General features: G+C 42.7%; 1 pseudogene; it reads right to left on the minus strand.

Annotated features, from left to right (window-relative positions):
- Positions 1 to 1587: 1587 nt before the first annotated feature.
- Positions 1588 to 18597, minus strand: LOC143870074 (uncharacterized; annotated as a pseudogene).
- Positions 18598 to 19921: the final 1324 nt, after the last annotated feature.

Consider the following 19921-nt stretch of genomic DNA (forward strand, 5'->3'; position numbering starts at 1 on the left):
GTTAAGGAGCTTTTAGCCAAGTTTTAGGATGAGGATGAGAATTGAATAAACAGAAAGTTTCTGATTTTAGAAACATTATAAAACATACATCTTTTAGAAATAGAAAACCCTAGAGATGCTATCAATGACCTGTTAGCTAAGTTTTGAGATGATATTAAATCTTAGATTTAGTTGACGCATGATGGAGATTGTAAAATAGAAAGTTTCTTAATTTTGAAAGTTTGTAAGATATCCATTGTTTAGACATAGGAAACCCTGGCGATAGTGTCAAGGGGTGTTTAGCCAAGTTTTGGGATGAGGATAAGATGAAATTTAATCTTAGATTTCTTTGATGAAAGATTGAGATTGAAGAAATAGAAAGTTTCTTATTTTAGAAACTTTATAAAATATTCAACTTTTAAACATAGGAAACCCTAGAGATGGTGTCAAGGAGCTTTTAACCAAGTTTTGAGATGAGAAAGAGATGATATTGAATCTTAGATTTAGTTAACAGAGAATGAAGATTGAAAAAATAGAAAGTTTCTTAATTTAGAAACTTTAGAAGACATCCATCTTTTAGACGTAAGTACACACATTGATTTGTTAAAGGGAGATGATAAATTAAACAGTCACTGGGTAACCTTGAAAACTCTGCTAGAATCAGTTTTTTTGAGCATTTTGGGAGCTTAAATGAGGACACCTCTGGATCTTTTTCTGCACTGTTTTGTTCTCAAATCCCTTGTGCCGGTTTTTCTAGAAGATTTCTATAAGAAATAAATCACGTCTCGAGAGGTAGTGCTTTTCCCTTATATCTTTGTGTTACAAGTGTGAAGTTGCTAACATTTCACTCTTCCTAATGAATTCATTGCATAGATTGATGGATGAATTTCATCAAGGTGGGTTTACGAGAAAAAGATCACAATAGTTTTGAAACCACATTTCTCCTGTTTCGAATTTCCAAGCTTTTGGTCAGAGGGTCTCACAAGGAAAAGGTGAAATTTATCAACTGTTTGTTCAATAATTTATATTATGACAACTTCCCCCTAAACAATGATATTACAACAAATCCCCTCGGTCAGAGGATTATCAACTGTTTTTTTTTTTTAATATATATTTCGGAAAATTCCGTTACTTTAATAACCTCATATTTGCACTCGACTGTCTACATGCTTTGAAATAAGGTGAAAACTTGGATAATAAGATGCCAAAATTTTCACAAAATAACGAGGGAAATGATATCAGCACAGCCATGTTTTAATAGTTGCACGGTCCAGCTCGTCTGTGAGAGCTCTTTGGGAACTGTAATAACCTCTTGACAGCTCTTTTTAGATACTAAAAGACAAGATGCTTTAGTGGAAATATCAAAACATGGTAGTGCTGATATCATTTTTCAATAACTATGATACCCTTTACTGTGCCTTTGCTCTTATAATCCAGAAAGAAAATAGTCGTTAGGAGTGGCAACAACACAGCCAAGTGCCACTAGTAGCAGACCAGAAACAAGTCACGGTTTAGCTACTACTCTTGGTTATATATACCAAAAGCAAGAGTCATAGACAACTGCTGATCAACAGAGCTGATCACCATGAAGGAGGGAGCGAGGGAGGAAGCAGGAACGTTTAAAAATAAACAAGAAATGCAAACATGAATGTCATTTACAATATGAAAAGGCTCCTTAGTCTAATCCTGGCTGCTGCTTCCGAAGCTCCTCTTGTCATTCTGCCACCGATAAGCCTGACCCTCTGGACCGTTATCGCCAGACCCTGTAAACTTTCCCCATTTGAACTGTGACATTGGAAGGTGGTGGTGGTGGTGGCGGAAGGGGAAGAGGAAGTGGCAATGGCAGCGGCAATGGTGCCAAAACATCCTTGCTGCTATCCTTGTGATCTGCACTATTAGTCTCCAACCCTGCCTTACCGGGAGGTGGTGGATTCATAGGTAAACCCCGACTGTAATCACCTTGGAAAAAAGGAGCTCTTCCCTGAGTATCTGACGGGTTACTATAACCTTCTGGAATTCCCTGACCTGCAGTTGGCAAAGACTGTAGTTCACAAGACATCGCTGTGGGTCCCATGCCGCCCTATGGTCGAGGGTAACTCTCTGGGAAACTACTAGCCACCCCTCCTGGCGGTGGAAAAACAAGCAAGGAGGCCTGTTCTGGCCCACCCTCTGACACCAATTCTGGTCGTGGCATCTCATAATGAGCAGTGTAGAACGGAGGAGCTCCATCAGCTGGAAAAGGGGGATAGCTGAACGATGGAATGGGAGTCGGCGCCTGGTTCATATTTGCAGGGGGTCCGGGAAAACTCGATGGCTGGTGGAGATGCTGAGGTGGGTAATCAGCAAATGGTGATTCAGGATGAATTCCTGGTGGTTGTTGTTGTTGTTGTTGTTTGTCTGCAAAATTATCAGAATCTCGTCGATATAGTAGGAGGCTGCCCTGGTTCTCGAAGCACTGTTGGTGATGGTGGAACTGATGATTGTAGGGCCTGTCAAAGACCTGGTGTGGGTTGTTGTCTGACTGCTGCAGCTCAACCGGCGGGTGCAGCTGTCGGCCGTAAAATGGAGGGGGCTTTTGAAGTTGCACTGGCTTGAGGGGTGTTTGTTCCCTGGCCTGATGGCGACAGGATTTATCCTCACGATCGTGGGATTGAGAATTTGAATTCGGTGAAAATACAGGCCTTTGCTGAGCACGGGAAGTGGAATAATCTACTGCTGGCAATGGTTGTTGTCTAGCTTGTGGCTCGGAGGCGGGCCTCATGATGTTGAAAGCATCTGTTTCATTCTCTTCTCTCTCCGCATTTGTTTGAAGAAGGTCCATATGGGTTTCATTGATATGGGCTTCAAATTCGGATCGCTTGAGGAAGGACTTGAGACCGTGAGGAGCTGCACAGATGAGGATCCCCTCTAGCATCTTAATGGTCTGAATTTTCTGAATACGCTCATCACAACTGCATGATTATTAAAACATCAGGAAAAAAGAAACTTCAATAATTCAATGAATCACTTCATCAACCAGGCAGACTTTCAAAAGATAGCAAGACACGATGGTCATCAATTTCAGAAACCAAACTTGAGATTTAGAGATTGATGAGTCTACACCCAATAAACCTTAAGCAGAAGCAGGTAAGATACCCAGTATGGATCCCCAAAAAGAGCTTCTTGGACATTTTTCGTACAAGCATAATACCATAGTTTCCAAGAGTTCGTACGACCTACCAAGGCAGAGAAGAAACAGTTGGTATGTGGTTTTAGGGTACCGTTGAGGTATGAATTTTGGTGTTCCTAAACCCTCATTGCTGACGACACCCTTATTTTTTTAGAGGAGAAAGCAGAGGGAACCTGAAGCAAATTTTTTGTTGGTTTCAAATGGCTTCAGGGTTGAAAATTAGTTTCTTAAGAAGTCTCTTAGTAGAACTGAATGTAGAAAAGGCATTGGTCCCTCGTTATGCGGCTACTCTTGATTGTAGAAGTGGGGAATTACCATTATCGTACCTCGGATTACCGTTGGGACATGGAATTCCCAAAGCCTAATAATGGGATCCGGTGATAGAAAGAATGGAAAAGAAACTAGCTACTTGGAAAAGGAACTATTGATCTTTTGGGGGGAGAATTACGCTTATCAAGGCATCCATGGAAAATATGCCAGCTTACTATCTTTTCCTTAATAAAGTCCCATTCAAAGTAGGGGTGTCAACGGATTCACTTCGGATCGGATCCACCTATGTCTTAGTCACGATCCATTCAAATCCCTTATCGGTCGGATCGGATTCGGAGTGTTCTTCGGATCCTACTTCTTGTTTCCCCATCACGATCCATTTCAAATCAGACAGCCCAACTGAGTGTCCTAGTAGGTCCTACTTAAAAAACAGCAAAAAATATCAGCTTTCTTCATTTGAAATGATCTCCAAAACTTCCTCAATTCAGAATAGAATTAGTCACTTTATCTAATACTAACCCATGATTTTGATGAAGAATAGGATTTTATTGTTTATTAAAAGAAATCCAATGTTCAAGGGTGCGTGAGGATAAAACTTTCTAGTAACTAATCCTTGTTGAGGGTGAGTGGCAAGATTACAGGAAGAAAAACCGATTAAGGAAAGGAAGAGAAAAAGATGCATTGAAAAGGGCGGAAGTGGGAAGTCGTAAGCTAAGCATTATTTAGTTCCCTTTTTTATGGAAATACCTTTAAGACTTAATATAAGAAATATTTTGAGGGTATTTTAGTAAAAGGACTTCGGATTGTGACTATCCATCGGATTTTTTTACAATGTCTTGATCATGATCCGAAATTTTTCAGATCTTTTTTTTTTTTTTGTTTTGAAAAGTGACAATTGTATTCATACCATGAGAATTACATTGGGGACAGGTCTGATAAAATTGAAGATTTTTCAGGTTTCATGAAAAGGATTTGAGATAATCTCTAAAACAACCGTTTTGGATCCCCGGCGAATACCTCCGGCAGTGTGAGGGCCCAAGCCCTTCTTGATCCTCTCGTTCTTTTAGGGCCCAAGCCCTTCCCGATTTCCTACTCTAGGACCAAGGTATCAAAGAACAGGATGACGTATAAAGCCAGCCAAGATGAGGGAATTCCAAGGTTGGGGGACTGGACTTTTAAAAGATGCAGGTATATGAACTTTAAATGGCGCGAGGCGTGTAGAAGATGCAATGCGAAAAGGTCTGGTGGATTATCTTTGCCTCCTAAACTTAAAGGTGAACCTCTAAACCACCGCAGCTTGGAGGAGGTAAAGGTTTGGCCAGACTCTGGAAAGACCTCATTTTTTTTTATAGAAATGGAGCACCGATTATATTAGTAACTGGAGAGGAAATAGATGAGAGGAAGCAGATTTTGCACTCATGCTTAATCGGGAGGCCTAAACAGTATGAGTGTAACCTGGAAGATCTCTGGAGATGGGCCAAATGGTTTTGGGATATCCCATCTCTCCCTAAACCTTCCATACTTGCTTCTAACGAGGTCCTCTTTATGTTTGAAGAGGAGAGTATGGCATCCAGATTACTGCAAATGGGGGGAACGCGTGTGGAAGCCAATTTTCATCCCTTAGAGCTTGGAATAAGGACTATCAACCGGGGTCTAAAGCAATCTGGGTCAAGTTCCTAGGAATTCCTCTTCACGCATGGGCTGTTTCAACAGTTGAAGCTATGGGGGTGATTTTTGGTGAAGTCCTTGAAACAGACATGAAAGGACACCACTCCGATTGTATGAGATATGCGTCGGCAAAAATTCTTGTACCAAAATGGAAGTTTAGGTTGCCATTCGTGGACCTCCAAGTACAAGATTCGCTGTTCAAAATAGGCGCTGAGGTCTTTCTCCCCCAAAGTTGGACACAGATGAGTTTCGAGATCCTACTAAGAATGCAGGAGAAGAGCCGGTAGATCCTCCCCTGCCGCAAGAAAACATTCGGCCATCGTTACTCCATTTGGAGGTTCCGAATCAAGCTATGGTTTCAAAGGAGCACAAGTCGTCGGCGGTATCTGAGATTTCACCCTTCGATGGCTCGTCGGCTATTGAGAAGATGACCGTTGGTTCTTTGGCCACGTGGCAGCCTGGTAATACGATCCAGGGTGGATCAGATCTTTTGGCCCCTATGTGGGCCCAGAAAGAACTTTTAAATTTTAAATTTCAAAAGCCTCTGACAGGACCGGTTAAAGCGGTCTCTAGACCGGACATCACCAGTAGGGCTTGGAAGGAAACATCGAATACGCCAAGGGGAGCGATTTGACAGTCTTACCCTTAACCTCGGTAAGCCTGCAGGAAAAAGTTGCTAGGGCCCTGCAAATTCTAAAACAGGGAATGAAAATGTCAGAAGGCTCGAGACATTTAGTAAAGGGACAAACACAAAGGTGAAATCCAGCAAATTAGGGGAAGAGATCTAGTCAAACACTGGGGGAGATACTTATCAAGGAAGCTCCTAAGGAAAAAAGCCATATTCAGTTGTGGAAAGTGGGTGGTGCTTCTTTGGGCGGCAACCACCGGGGAGTTCTTATCTAAGAGAACGGTGAAGCTTCTAGGAGTCCTGGACCCCGCTCCCAATGAAGCTAGCATTTTGGAACATCAGGAATTTAAGGGAGGATAGGAAGACTCGGGCGGTAAAAAATCTAATTATCCAGAATAAGCTTGACTTAGTGGCTGTCATCGAGTCAAAATTAATGGGGGTAGATGATTCAATTATTAATAAGTCTTGGGGCCGAAATCAGAGAGAATGAGTCGCAAAAGAGTCGGTGGGTACAACAGAAGGCATAATTGTAATCTGGAAAGGTCGTTTTCATCGGGAGGCAGTGTGTATGAGGAGATTTTCGATATCGATCACCTTTTCTTCTTCTGACTGGAACGAGAGGTGGATGCTTACAACTGTCTATGGGCCAGCTAGAGCTTCTGAACGAAGTAAACTATGGAGTGAACTAAGGACTATCAGAGAAAATTGGCAGGGTCCGTGGATTATTGGTCGAGACTTTAACACAATTCGTTTCCCATCAGAGAAAAGTTCCCATACCAAAATCATCACTAGCATGAGGAACTTTTCAGCCTTCATCCAAGACCATGAACTGATAGATCTCCCTCTTCACGGAGCTAGATTCACATGGTCTAATAACCAGGATCGGCTGATAATGAGCAGAATCGACAGGGTTATTCTTACTCGAGAATGGAAGGAATGCTTTCCCCTGCTATCCCAGAGGGCGCTTCTAAGAACGGTGTCGGATCATAATGTTGTGGTATTGGATATTTCCGTCTTCTCTGGGGGTCCTCGACCTTTCAGATTTGATTTAGATCTCTTGGAAATACCAGGCTTTAATGATAAAGTCAAACAATGGTAGGAGGAGTTTGAGATCAGGGGATGGAAAGGCTATATACTGTGCCAAAAATTGAAGGGGTTGAAATCTAAAATTAGAGAGTGACAAAAGACAGTGGATGAGGAGACTAAAGAGGAGAATGAGATGCTAACAGCAGAGGGCAGAATGATGCGCCTCAAACTCCTGGAGGAGCATGAGGCGATCTTACGAAGAGAAGAAATCCAGTGGAGACAAAAATCACGAACTTTGTGGCTCAAAGCAGGAGATAGGAATTCAAAATATTTCCACAGAACTGCAAATTCGAGAAGGAGAATAAATTCTATAAATTGTCTAAAAGATGAGAATTCCATTATAGAAGAACAATCAACCATTAAAGCAGCAATTGTGGAGTTCTATTCAAGGTTGTGTACTCTACGGTTTCGGATTGGCGACCTACGTTGACCGGAATCCAATTCAAGTCCATAACCGTGGCACAAAAAGAACTGTTGGATGGGAATTTCTTGGATGAGGAAGTGAAACAAGCTATTTTTTCAATGGCGGGGGACAGAGCCCCTAGGCCGGATGGCTTCCCAATGGCCTTCTTCCAACGGTTCTAGGATGTCCTAAAGGGGGATATTATGGCCTTCTTTTATGAATTTCAGCAAAGGGGCATCATTAGCGAGGGTGCTAAAGCGACTTTCATTGCCTTAATCCCGAAAAAAGGAGTTAATGGGATTAAGGATTTCCGCCCAATTAGTTTAATGCACAGTGTGGCAAAAATCATTGCAAAATTGTTGGCGAGAAGGGTGAAAAAGGCCATGGGTGGGATTATTTCCCATTTCCAAGGAGCCTTTGTTTACTGTTCAAGATAGACATCGAGAAAGCATACGATCATGTGGATTGGGATTTTCTTGACTCTATCCAAGAAAGGATGGGTTTTGGTCCACAATGAAGGATGTGGGTCAGATCACTCATATCCTTCAAGTCATTCTCAGTAATTATCAATGGTGCAGCCGAGGGATATTTCAAGGCTTCCAGGGAATTCGTTAGGGGGACCTCAAGCCCCATACCTTTTCATTATGGTGGTCGAGGCTCTTAGTTTGTTGTTGACTATGGCAAGTAGCTCGGGACTCATTCGGGGCCTTCAAGCAGGACCTAATGCTGAGGAAATCACCCATCTTCAATTTGCGGATGATACACTGGTATTTCTGCAGAATAGCCCTCAAGCTATTCCTAATATTATGAAGATATTCAACTAGTTTGAGGCTACTTCGGGTTTAAAAATCAACTTCAGTAAAAGCATGCTTTTGGGTATAAATATGGATCCGTCTGAGATCCAGAGGCTTGTAAGGACAATTGGTTGTAGTGCTGGTTCTTTCCCGGTGTCATATCTAGGCCTTCCCTTAGGGTTTGGAGTCCCATCTCCTGCCCAATGGGACCCGGTGGTAGAAAGAATTGGGAGAAAACTGGCTACATAGAAGAGGAGATACATTTTATTTGAGGGCAGAATCACTCTAATAAAAGCGGCGTTGTTTAATATGACATTCTACTTTATGTCCCTTTACAGGATTCCGGTGAAAGTTGCTTTGTGAATTGAACAAATTCAGAGGAATTTCCTTTGGGATGGAGGGGGTGAAACAAAAAAGCTGAGACACCTGGTTAAGTGGGAGAAGGTGACCCAATCCAAGAGGAGCGGAGGCATTGGGATAGGTAAAATCAGACTGCGGAATAAATCGCTTCTTGATAAATGGCTTTGGAGATATGGGCTAGAAAAATCGGCACTATGGCACCAAATAGTAGGGGCAAAATACGGATCTGAATGGGGGGATTGGAATGGTAAAACACCAACTGGAGGGAAAGGATCGGGAGCATGGAAGTCCATATGTTCCGTCAAAGATGCGTTTGATTGTGAAATTAGATATAAAGTGGGCATTGGTATGAATGTGAGATTTTGGCTAGATCACAGGTGTGGGAAATCCCTCCTGAGTATGGAATTCCCGAGATTATTCCGAACTGCTGTCAACCCGAATGCAACAGTGTCAGACTATCTGGTGCGCGAAGGTCAATCAGGCAGGGGCTTCTGGGATATAAGATTAAGGAGGAACCTGAAGGAGGAGATTCCCGATTTACAGAGACTCCTTTCATTACTGGAGTCGAAGTACTGTACCCAGTTCAAGGAGGATGAGAGGATATGGATGCCGACACCCAATGGTGACTTTATAGCTAAATCTTTTTTCTCTACCTTAAATGACAATCAATCCTCTCCAATCAGTCGCATATGGAAATCCTTAGCTCCTCCAAGGGTGGTCGTGTTTGGACGGACATTTGTTCATCATAAATTAAATACTTGTGATCGTTTAAAGAGGAGACACTTTAGCTTGGCCAGCATGTGCGTCCTCAGTACACAACATGAGGAATCACTGGATCATCTTCTATTACATTGCCCATATTCATACCATCTATGGGTAAAGGCGGTGGGGGCTTTTGGTATATCCTGGGTATGCCCTCAAACAATCAGTTCCTTGATTCTGGGCTGGTAAGCTGGCCCCTTTGGAGATATTGATAAAGCTCTATGGTTGAACTTTCCCTATGCTATAATCTGGAATGTGTGGAAGGAAAGAAATAGGAGGATATTTGTGGAAAAAAGTAGAACTTGTGGTCGTCTAGCAGCGGATATTAAAAGTGATCTAATTTCTTGGACAAAAGCCAAGAAACCGTTTACATATGGAATTGATGATCTTGTAAGAAACTGGTGGGTTGTCATCTAGCACAGGGCAATCAAAACCAAACCTAAACCAAAATGGGTCCCACCACCACCGGGGTGGCTAAAATTTAACTTCGACGGGTGCTCCCTAGGTAACCTGGGGAAAGCCGGTATAGCAGGAGTGTTCAGAAACTATGATTCTTCGATAGTTGCTACTTTTTCAGGTCCAGTTGCTATCTGCGATGCTAATGAGACAGGAATCAGAGCTCTTCTATTTGGTTTGCGATGGGCCTTTATGAATAATCAACGTCCCTTAATTATCAAAGGGGATTCTACTAATGCTGTGGGTTGGGCATCTGGATCCTCTAAGGGACCCTGGAGGTTACAGGATCAAGTGGCTGAAATATTGGACCTGATGCGAGTGCTCGTCCCGAGGATCGAACATCGTAGACGATCAGCGAATGATGTGGCAGATATCTTGGCGAAGGCTAGAGCTCAAAGGGAGAAGATGAAAGTAATAGCCTTTCCGTAATTTAGAAGGAAAGCCTGAATAGTTTTGGCTACTGTAATCTTTCTTCAATACATTACCCTTGTATTGCCCTTGGGCGTGCCCAGGTCTCCCTTAATATGTTGCAATAGCAGGCTGGGACTACTGGTCTCGATTGCTAATTCATTATCAATGAAATATGTCGCCTTTAAAAAAAAAAAAAACATTGGGGACCAGGAGTCCCAACTTGCATTTACATAGCATGAGAAGTAGGGTTCACTCTAGGCCCAAAGAACTACAGCATAAGAGAAGAACCTATAGTGCTTCAAATAACTATAGATACTATAGATTGACCTGTTCTTTATACAATACAAAAATCTCAATCCCAATCCCAAACGAGGCCATCTGCATCGTGACCCAAGAACATTTGAGATTCATCAAGAGGTGCTTCCACTACTATAGATCTATGATGCCATCTATCTACCTCCTACACATTCCAAAAACAAATGCCAATTCTAAACTTTGCGATCTTCCCACGAAGATCTTGAGACCAACTCCAGGAGACCAACCTGCCTCAATGCTTCAATCCACAGCTTAAAATCTTACTAACTCTGACTAAATCAGAAAAAAAGATTATCCATCCCTCATTTTTAGATCATTTTGAGATCAAAAGATCTAGCACCCTGGGTTGCAACATACATCGGAGAAAGGTTATAAGTGACCCGATAAGTCAGGCATCTACATCAAACTCAAGGCGGCGAGGAACAAAGCTCCTCAAGCACACACAGATAAAGCTTTAGCATTCTCCAAATTGCATACTATGTTGAATCTAACCTCCAGAATCCACTCTAAAAATCAAGAAACATGAAGATGAAAAGAACCAAGGTACACCCTCGACTATCCACACAACCATAAGGATTGCAATCTACCATTGCCCATCATCCAGAAAGGCTCCCAAACTCCGAACTGATTCCTATTCCCCAACATACCTCTGAACCCCACTTACACAATGAAATAGAAACTAAAACACAAAAGCAACTAGAGAGAAGACAAAAACGAACTTAGACCCCCAAAACTTCTGAATACCACCAAAATAACTATTTCACCAAAGGGAAGGAACTACCATCTAATTGCCAGGAGGCGAAACCATTCGCACCATTAAGCCCTTTTTCTTCTCTTTCTCCCATTTTACCTTGAAATCCTTTCCCACCTTGCCCAAACATATTCTTTGTTGCCCCGACGTCATCCTCAAAACCCGTCCCAAAAAATCACCTATTGACATTATTTCATCCAAATCCTCTGACAAATACCCTCTTTCCACAACTACGCTTGAACTCACTTCCTCAACTTTGTCTTTACCCTTATTTTCTTCTACCTTACCTACACCTTCTCGGACCACTTAGCTTACTTCCAGATCCCGCAATTCTCGAGAGATCTTGGATTCCTCATCCAGACTCATAACCAAAAGCTCCAACCTCTTAATCTCAGACGCCTTCTCCTCTTCCCAGCGAGATCGTCGAGCCTTTCCTCCTCCAAAGCTTCCTTATAATGAGGAAGCTTATGGAGAGGAACGAATAACCCCTTGATGTTTTTTTCCTGTAATCCTAAAAAACTCCTCTGCGTTATCCTTTGCATCTTTTTTTGAATTGTGTCCATTGCTTTTTCCAGTGCCTCATTTGAGATTATCTCGGTGTAGGAAACTCCTCTGAAGCCATTTGTTCATCGTATTCTAGCTCCTTCAATAGCTCCATATCCTCTGCCTCGGTCGAAAAGTCCTGAACTTCCTTCCTTTTCCTATTAGAACACCCTCCTTCCTCAGACATGGCTGGAGCGGAAGAGTCTTCCCACGCGATATGAGTTCTAGATATTGGGTTTTTCTTTCTATTCTCCTCTTTACTGAATAGACCTTGAAGCTTTCTTTTAAAGAGGTAGAGACCGCCTTTTGTGGCCAATACATGTGCTTCGAGCCACAAGAATCGACGTCTAGAACATCTCTTCTACCACAGAGACGTTTGCTCTTCCAAAGGATATTGACACAACCACCGTGGTCCTGAGTTCTAAAAGCTTCCAATTTCCTCAGTTTCCTTTTATTCCGTTTGCCCTCAATATTAAATCTATTCTTTATTTCTACAAACTTTCTGACTTACGCCGACTGTAGATTGATATTATCAGTGGTATCTTTTCGAGTCACCTTCCCCTTAATGTCATGTGCCTTGGCATTTAATGATTTCAAAGTTGCCCATTTTCGACGCCATCCATTCTGCCTTCACAGAGATATCTTTCTACTCTCAGCCCCCCAGGATAACTTTTCAAGGGGCAGTTCAAAAAGTGATTCAAAATTTTTTAAGGGCCCTTCTAACGGCTCCCTATTGCTGACAATTTTGCCCTTCTTACTTTCCTTAAGGATTCCATCCCTTTCCAAGGAAACGTTTTTCTCGAGCAATTCTTCACCGGATTCAGAAGTTCGAGGCCACCCATGCAATACTGAGTTTTCCTTAGTCCGCTCCCCCACCACCGGCACTTCGTCATTAGTAGTGTTCTCCTCAACTACCGCCTTACCCCCCACAAGATAGATACTGGAATCTACCATCAAATTGATGAATGTGGGTAAAGAATTCCACTGCAATGTAAGGATCTTGGCAGAGGCGAAAGTCATACAATGGTCATGGTTACCCGAGAGCTGGACCTCCAGAACCTGTCCAAATTTTGAAACTTCAACAAAAGCCATCAGATTAAATCAAAACTCCATTACCCCCATCAGGCACTATACTGAGCGAGAAGTCAATACCCATCTTCTAACCTAGTTACATAAACACCTTCTCCAATCTTCTTTTCAATTTCTTTTTCTCTTACCTTTTTTTCTTCCTTATCTCTTGCCTCCATTGCAAGAAACATGTCTTTGGTTGCCCCCAAGTCTTCATCATATTCAATCCCAAATACATCCCCATCGATAACAAATCTTTGAATTCTTCCGAGAACGATCCCCGACTCCTTGAACCTTCTGAGCTATCATCAACCTACTTTGCCTTACCTTTTGAGTCCCCACTAGTCCTCTTGGCCCCCCAGCAAGCAGATCATCAATCCGTCTTGAAGTGACCGAGGTAACAGCTACCTCAGGATTCGGGTTGGATCGATTGTTCTCCAGGTATTTGATAACAGACTTTCTTTCCTCCTCTCAGAGGCGCTGCCAGGTGCGTCTTTCCTTTTTTAGGACCTTGCTGAACATGGGGAGGTCAAGGAGAGGCAAGTGCAATTCCTTATCACTTGTCGATTCAGAGTTAAGGTCGAGACTAGTGATGCTGGTAGCGTTTTTCTTTAGCTGGGCCCAACGCTTTTTTTAACGGGCTAAGAGAAGTCTCACAAGGGGTAGGTGACTCCTTTCTAGCAAGCTTTTCATTATAGCGAAGGTCTTTCAGGAGCTCAATATCTCCAGCTCCATACGAGAAATCTTGGGTGGACGGAGAGTTTTCACCCTAAGCCGATTCCTTTCCTGACATAGCTGGCAAAACGGAGGTGTCAAACTTTTGAAGGAGTTTCTGACTGTCAACAACCAATCTCCTCCTCCTTTTCCGGTACGTGGGCGCTTTTCCATAGGTTTTTTATTTTCACTATTAAATCTAGTTTTTATCTTTAGCGTCTTTTTCTCTTTAGCCGAAGTCAGTATACAACTGTCAGCAACATCTTTTCGAAAGGTTTTTCCTTTCTTGCCACGAGCTGCTGCATATAATGTTTTCCGTGCCGATCAATTTCCAGTCTAACCCCCATTTCCAAGCACAACAACTTTCCTACTCTCTGACATTCCGGGCGAGTTGGTGACGGAAGGCTTGGGTGATTCAAAATTCAAATCAGAGCCCACCAACGGCTCCCTGGAAGGTTCGCAGGTATCAAGGTCAACGTCTGTCACCTTTTCCGGTGAGGCAACCGTCGCGGGCAACCGGAGATCTGTTTGATGCCCTCACAAGCATCCAAATTATCTTTATTGATTGATTCCCCCATAACCGACAACGCCAAACTATTAATGCTATCCTCAGAAATCATCTTAACTCCAACAGAATAAATGCTGAAATCCACTCTTAGATTAATGAATGAGGGGATAGATTTCCAAAGGGGATATATGACCAAGGCTGAGGCAAAAGACATGTAGTGGTCATGATTAACAAAGAGCTGGGTCTGGATCACCTGGCCAGGTGCTGCCCAAGAGACTCCACAGTTGACGTTGACCAGGCATGAAGAGGAATATCGTAAAATCTGATCCTGATGGTTTTAGCACGCATATTATATGCCGGAAACCAAGGCTGAAGGGAAGAGAGAAGCCCTCCAGAGCAACACCTCCACGCCTGAGGATGGTAGTCACCTGTGATTCTGACTCATAACAAAAAAGGATATCCATTGAGTTAATAGAGAAAGGCTTTTGCAAATCCGGCAGGCCCCAACATCTTTTAGCCCACTCCCGTACGTCTTCCAGCAGCCAAGCTCCAGCTTTCAAGCTTCCATTGAGACAACTCCTTAGATATTTCTTTCTTTCCTCTACTAAGGAAACCGGTCCAGCAGCCAAGCTCCAGCTTTCAAGCTTCCATTGAGACAACTCCTTAGATATTTCTTTCTTTCCTCTACTAAGGAAACCGGGATCTCAAGGGCTATGGGGTCAACATGTATATTAGCCTGAGAGGGTCCGAATTTAGGCCTCCAAATCATGGCTGGGGCCAAGTTGGTTTTGAGATCTGAACATTTTCTACATGCGTTTCGCGATCCAAAGTTTCTGTATTGACATTTAGGACACATCCAATCACTACCATTAGGGGGCAAACGATGGTTAAATCCAGAGGCTCTACGGCCAGGGATTCGTTTGGCCCCGAATTCTAACCGTCTCACTCTGGTGTCTCTGTCCTCAATGCTACCCAAGGGCCCCGAGTGGGATCTGAGAGGAGCCCACTGAGACCTATTCACGGTATCACCTTGCCCGAATAAACTGAGAGTGCTCCGACAGCAAATATTGAGGATCCTCAAAGATTCAAATACTTTCAAAGCATGGTACCCTGCATCAAGGAAATTTTGGAAGTGATCGACCGTGTGGTCAAGGTTAAAGCCACACGAACAAATAAGGGAGTCCACCGGGAATCCAGAAACAACAGCCGCAGTAGGAAGAGGCCGACTGCTTCTGAAAACGTCTCTGATAGTCTTCTGTTCTAACAAAATTATAGTTGATTATAAAGAAAAGTTAAGCTGCATACGGTCATACATGTTCACAAAGCAGAGGTTATCCTTCAGTGTAGAGATCATCTTCTTCCCCTTGAAAAGTCGTCTCTTCTTGATACATGTTGTGCAAGCTAGTTAAAAGTCCTTATTCTAGCATTTTTCAAAGTTTTATCTTAAAATTTTATCATTTGCATATATTTGTGTAAAAGATATAAACTTCCATCATTTGCATATGTTTCCATATGTTTCCTTGATTTTACAAGATTTCCACCAAATTTCCACTGAAATCGAAATGTTTCCATTTCCGTGTTGACTGAAAACGAAATTTAAAACCTTGCTTCTCTGACAAGTCCCTCATGCAAGGTGATCCATAGAGCGACCTGCAATTGTGACATTTTCCATAGCCTCACTGCAATTGCGATTGTTGTGCAAGCTAGTTAAAAGTCCTTATTCTAGCATTTTTCAAAGTTGTATCTTAAAATTTTATCATTTGCATATATTTGTGTAAAAGATATAAACTTCCATCATGTGCATATGTTTCCATATGTTTCCGTGATTTTACAAGATTTCCACCAAATTTCCACTGAAATCGAAATGTTTCTATTTCCGTGTTGACCGAAACCGAAATTTAAAACCTTGCTTCTCCGACAAGTCCCTCATGCAAGGTGATCTAGAGAGACCTGCAACTGCGACATTTTCCATAGCCTCACCGCATTTGACCATCTAGCTCATCTCTCGAACCCGCAAGACATAATGTCATAATTCCATCTAGTCTCGACGTCCATTCAGTTGCCATTTCCAGCTAAAACTTCATTTCATCGATTTCTAGGTCCATGCATAACGATGAGGGGCAAAACGACGTCACCTTAGCAAATAAACATCCAAACAATCAATTGAAACCATGATAACATGGCCTGTCCATTGAAACGACTTTGCCAAGGCAGACCGATCTTAGAGAATGTCTCAATTGTCTAGGCGTGGAGAGGAACCCCCGAATCTCCCACCAAGGCGATTTCGCCTGGACGCCGCAGTACTCGGTCCACTTCATTAGTAGCCTATGCAATGCTAAGACCAAAACCACATCCTAGCTAGCTCCAACAACTACCACTTGTTCGTGGACCCCAACCCACACAAACCATCTCTCCAGGAAGTCAGGAACCCCACTATCGGCAAAAGGTCCAGCAACTCATCGTACCAAGTAAAGGTGTCATCCACCACCAGTCTCCCATGTTGAACAACTTCCCTGTAAGAGATACCCTCCGCAGTACCACTCCCTCTTGACCCTCCAGAGGCCGAGTCGAACCACCTTGGTTTTCCAACAATGTTGGATCCTTTAAAAGCCACCACCATCTTGTTCCTTGATTCCGGCTCCAAGCCTCAGTTGCAAATCCACAGCTCCCTATCTGACAAACTCTAATATTTTCTGCAGTTGACAAGAAATCCTTCGTTTGAGCCAAGTCTCCTAGGTTCCTCTTCTGTCTCTCCAGCGCATTCATGAAACTCTTCAAATTTCTGCTTCAAACTACATCTCATGATACCTCAACAACATCAACCGAATTGTTATGACGCCCGGTCCGACCGAGTAACCTATGCTTTCTCTGGATCTTGCTCTCTTTCTTCGCCCAGCAACGAGTCTTCGATCATTAGCCCTTGTGGACGATCTCTACTTCTAGTCGGTTGAATCCTATCTCTTGTCGGTCTCTCACGATATCTTGGCCTTCTCCTCCTGCTTCTAAAGCACTCCTATTAGGAGCCACACATATATATTTTCTTGTAATTCTACAATCAAGAAATTGCATTGCCAAGAATGAAAATTAAGCATGACTGCATAACACAATTTCAATAGCTAGAAACATACAAGTAAAGCCTTTATTTTAAAAGGTTGTGGGTATCAAAAGGTAAGTATGGGTATAAAAGATGAAAAGTAGGCTTACAGATAGCAGCTTGAATCACTTCTTGCACAGGCCAAACAGAAAGCATGCTCGCAAGGGCTCTGAAAATATAACAACATAGTAATAGTCATGACAGTGGTGATGATAACAACAACAATAAAAAGATGAAGAATACATAGCTAGATCTCTCTCCATACCTCCTTGAAGTCCTCATCTTCTTCATATAGTTCTTTTAGACATTCGAATCCCACAACTTCAGCTCGCATAGTCACTAACAAATTTTCCCTTCGACTCAAAGCATCTGCAACCCGGTTTTGTCGTCCTGACTTGTGCTTTAGTAACAAAGTGAACCGTTGTAAGAATGAAACCCAACTTGCGTGCATCCTGTTCACGGTGCTTTGGCTATTTATATACTTTAAAGCCTGGTGATCAGTGTATAACACAAATTCCCGTTGTATCAGACAGTGTTTCAAAGCCCGCACAACAGCATACAATTCCAGCTCATATGTCGACCATTTCCGGCGTGCTTCGCTAAGCTTTTCACTATGAAAGGCAACTGGGCGCCCCTCTTGGGAAAGTACAGCAGCTATCCCTATGATCGAAGCATCACACTCTACCTCGAACACCTTATCAAAATTAGGTAGCACCAACACTGGTGAAGTGGACAACTTCTCTTTGATCAAGGCAAAACTATTTTCTGCTTCCTCCTCCCAATGAAATTTTCCCTTCTTCATGCACTCAGTAATAGGGGCAACAATGCTACTAAAGTTCTTGACGAATCTTCTATAGAAAGTGGCTAAACCGTGGAAGCTGCGAACATCTCCATAGGTTTTTGGTGTAGGCCACTCCCTAATGGCTTGGACCTTTTCTTCATCAACACGAATACCTTCAGCACATACCACATAGCCCAAAAATAATAACCTATCTGTCATGAAACTGCACTTTTTCAAGTTGACATACAACTTGTTCTTCTGCAATACGGTCAACACCTCTCTCAAGTGTGCAAAATGTTCTTTTTCACTGCGACTATAGATTAAAATATCATCAAAATAAACAACAACGAACTTTCCAATGAAGGGTTTAAGTACCTGATTCATCACTCGCATGAAAATGCTTGGCACATTTGAAAGGCCGAATGGCATCACAAGCCACTCATATAAGCCCTCCTTGGTCTTGAAGGCCGTCTTCCACTCGTCTCCTGGTTTGATGCGGATTTGATGATACCCGCTCTTCAAGTCGATCTTGGAAAATATTTTTGAACCCTCTAACATGTCTAGCATGTCATCCAGTCGGGGTATGGGAAAACGGTACTTCATAGTGATTTTGTTTATCGCTCTGCTATCCACACACATTCGCCAACTCCCATCTTTCTTCGGTACTAATAGAGGCGGTACTGCACAAGGGCTCATACTCTCAAGTAGTCCTTTTTTGACAAGATCCTCCACCTGCTCTTGTAAAATTTGATTCTCTTTCGGAGTCATACGATAGTGCGGCAGATTTGGCAAGTTAGCTCCAGGTACAAAATCAATTTGATGTTGCACGTCCCGCATTGGCGGTAGTCCATCCGGCAGCTCGCTTTGAATGATTTCCTTGAACTCATCTAGGAATGTTGTATTTTCTCAGGAAAAATGAGAGAGTTTGCTGTCGCCTCCCCTTTTATCACCATGGCATAAACCTCGTCCATCTCTTTTACCTCCTTTTTAAAGTCCCTACTGCTAATAGTGAGAAATGCCTTCCCCTCCACTTGTAAAGCTTTGGGTAGGTCTCTCTCGTTCATAGGCCCAAGGAAAAATTTTCTCCCATTCTTTTCAAAGACATAAACATTATCCTTGCCCCTATGAGTTGCATCCACATCATATTGCCAAGGCCTCCCCAATATTATGTGACACGAATCTATATCAACCACGTCACATAATATTTCATCTTTATAATTCTTCCCAATAGAAAAAGGAATCCGACAAATTTCCGTTACCTTGGTTCCAGTGCCTTCCTTAATCCAGCCAATCTTGTAGGGAGACAGATGCTTTTCTGCCTTTAGCTGTAACTTACTCACCATCGACTTTGATACTATGTTCTCGCTGCTTCCGCTGTCTATGATTACATTACAGACCCTTTTATTTACAGTGCACCTCGTCTTAAAGATATTATGCCGCTGAGGATCTTCTTCCTTCCTTGGCGTCAACAACAATCGCCTCACGACAAGGGAAAGGTTATCTCCCTCGTCACCTTCTGTCACCTCAACACCATCATATTCCATCGTTTCACCTTCATCTTCCTGGTATTCTTCATGTTCTGGCTCAACGAAGTTCACTGAGCCTCTTTTGGGCACTCATTGGACCTATGTCCTTGTTGCAGGCACCGAAAGCACTTATCTTGTGTTGGTGGGGCATATGGGTTCTTTGACAAAGGTCCTTCTGTCAGTTTTGTTTGGCCACTAACAGCTGTTGCATTTCGTGTTCCGTCAATGGGTGGTTTAGATTGAGTGGTCACATGCTGCTTCCCTTTATTTACTGTAGAGTACGATGAATCGAAGGAAGCCCAAGTAGGTGCCTGTGCTCTTCCAATAGGCCTCTCAAATTGCTTCTCAACCCTCATAGCAAGAGCGATGGCGTCCGTCAAGGTAAAGACAGGCCGTGATGAAACCCGATCATGAATTGTCGTCCGCAACCCTCCGATGAATCTGGTGATTTGTTGTTGTTCATATTCCATCAAATCGTTACGTGATGAGAGTCTATGAAATTCTTCTGTATAAACGTGCACTGAACGACCCCCCTGCCTGCACTCTTGATAAAGTTGAAACAGTGTTTGCTCATAGTCTGGTTGTAAGAACCTTGCTTTCAACAACTTTTTCATTTTCGTCCACGTCTGCACATG

This window comes from Tasmannia lanceolata, unplaced genomic scaffold (assembly GCF_043159265.1).
Source record: "Tasmannia lanceolata isolate RefF3 unplaced genomic scaffold, GAP_Taslan_0.1 ptg000003l, whole genome shotgun sequence".
Taxonomy (NCBI): Eukaryota; Viridiplantae; Streptophyta; class Magnoliopsida; order Canellales; family Winteraceae; genus Tasmannia; species Tasmannia lanceolata.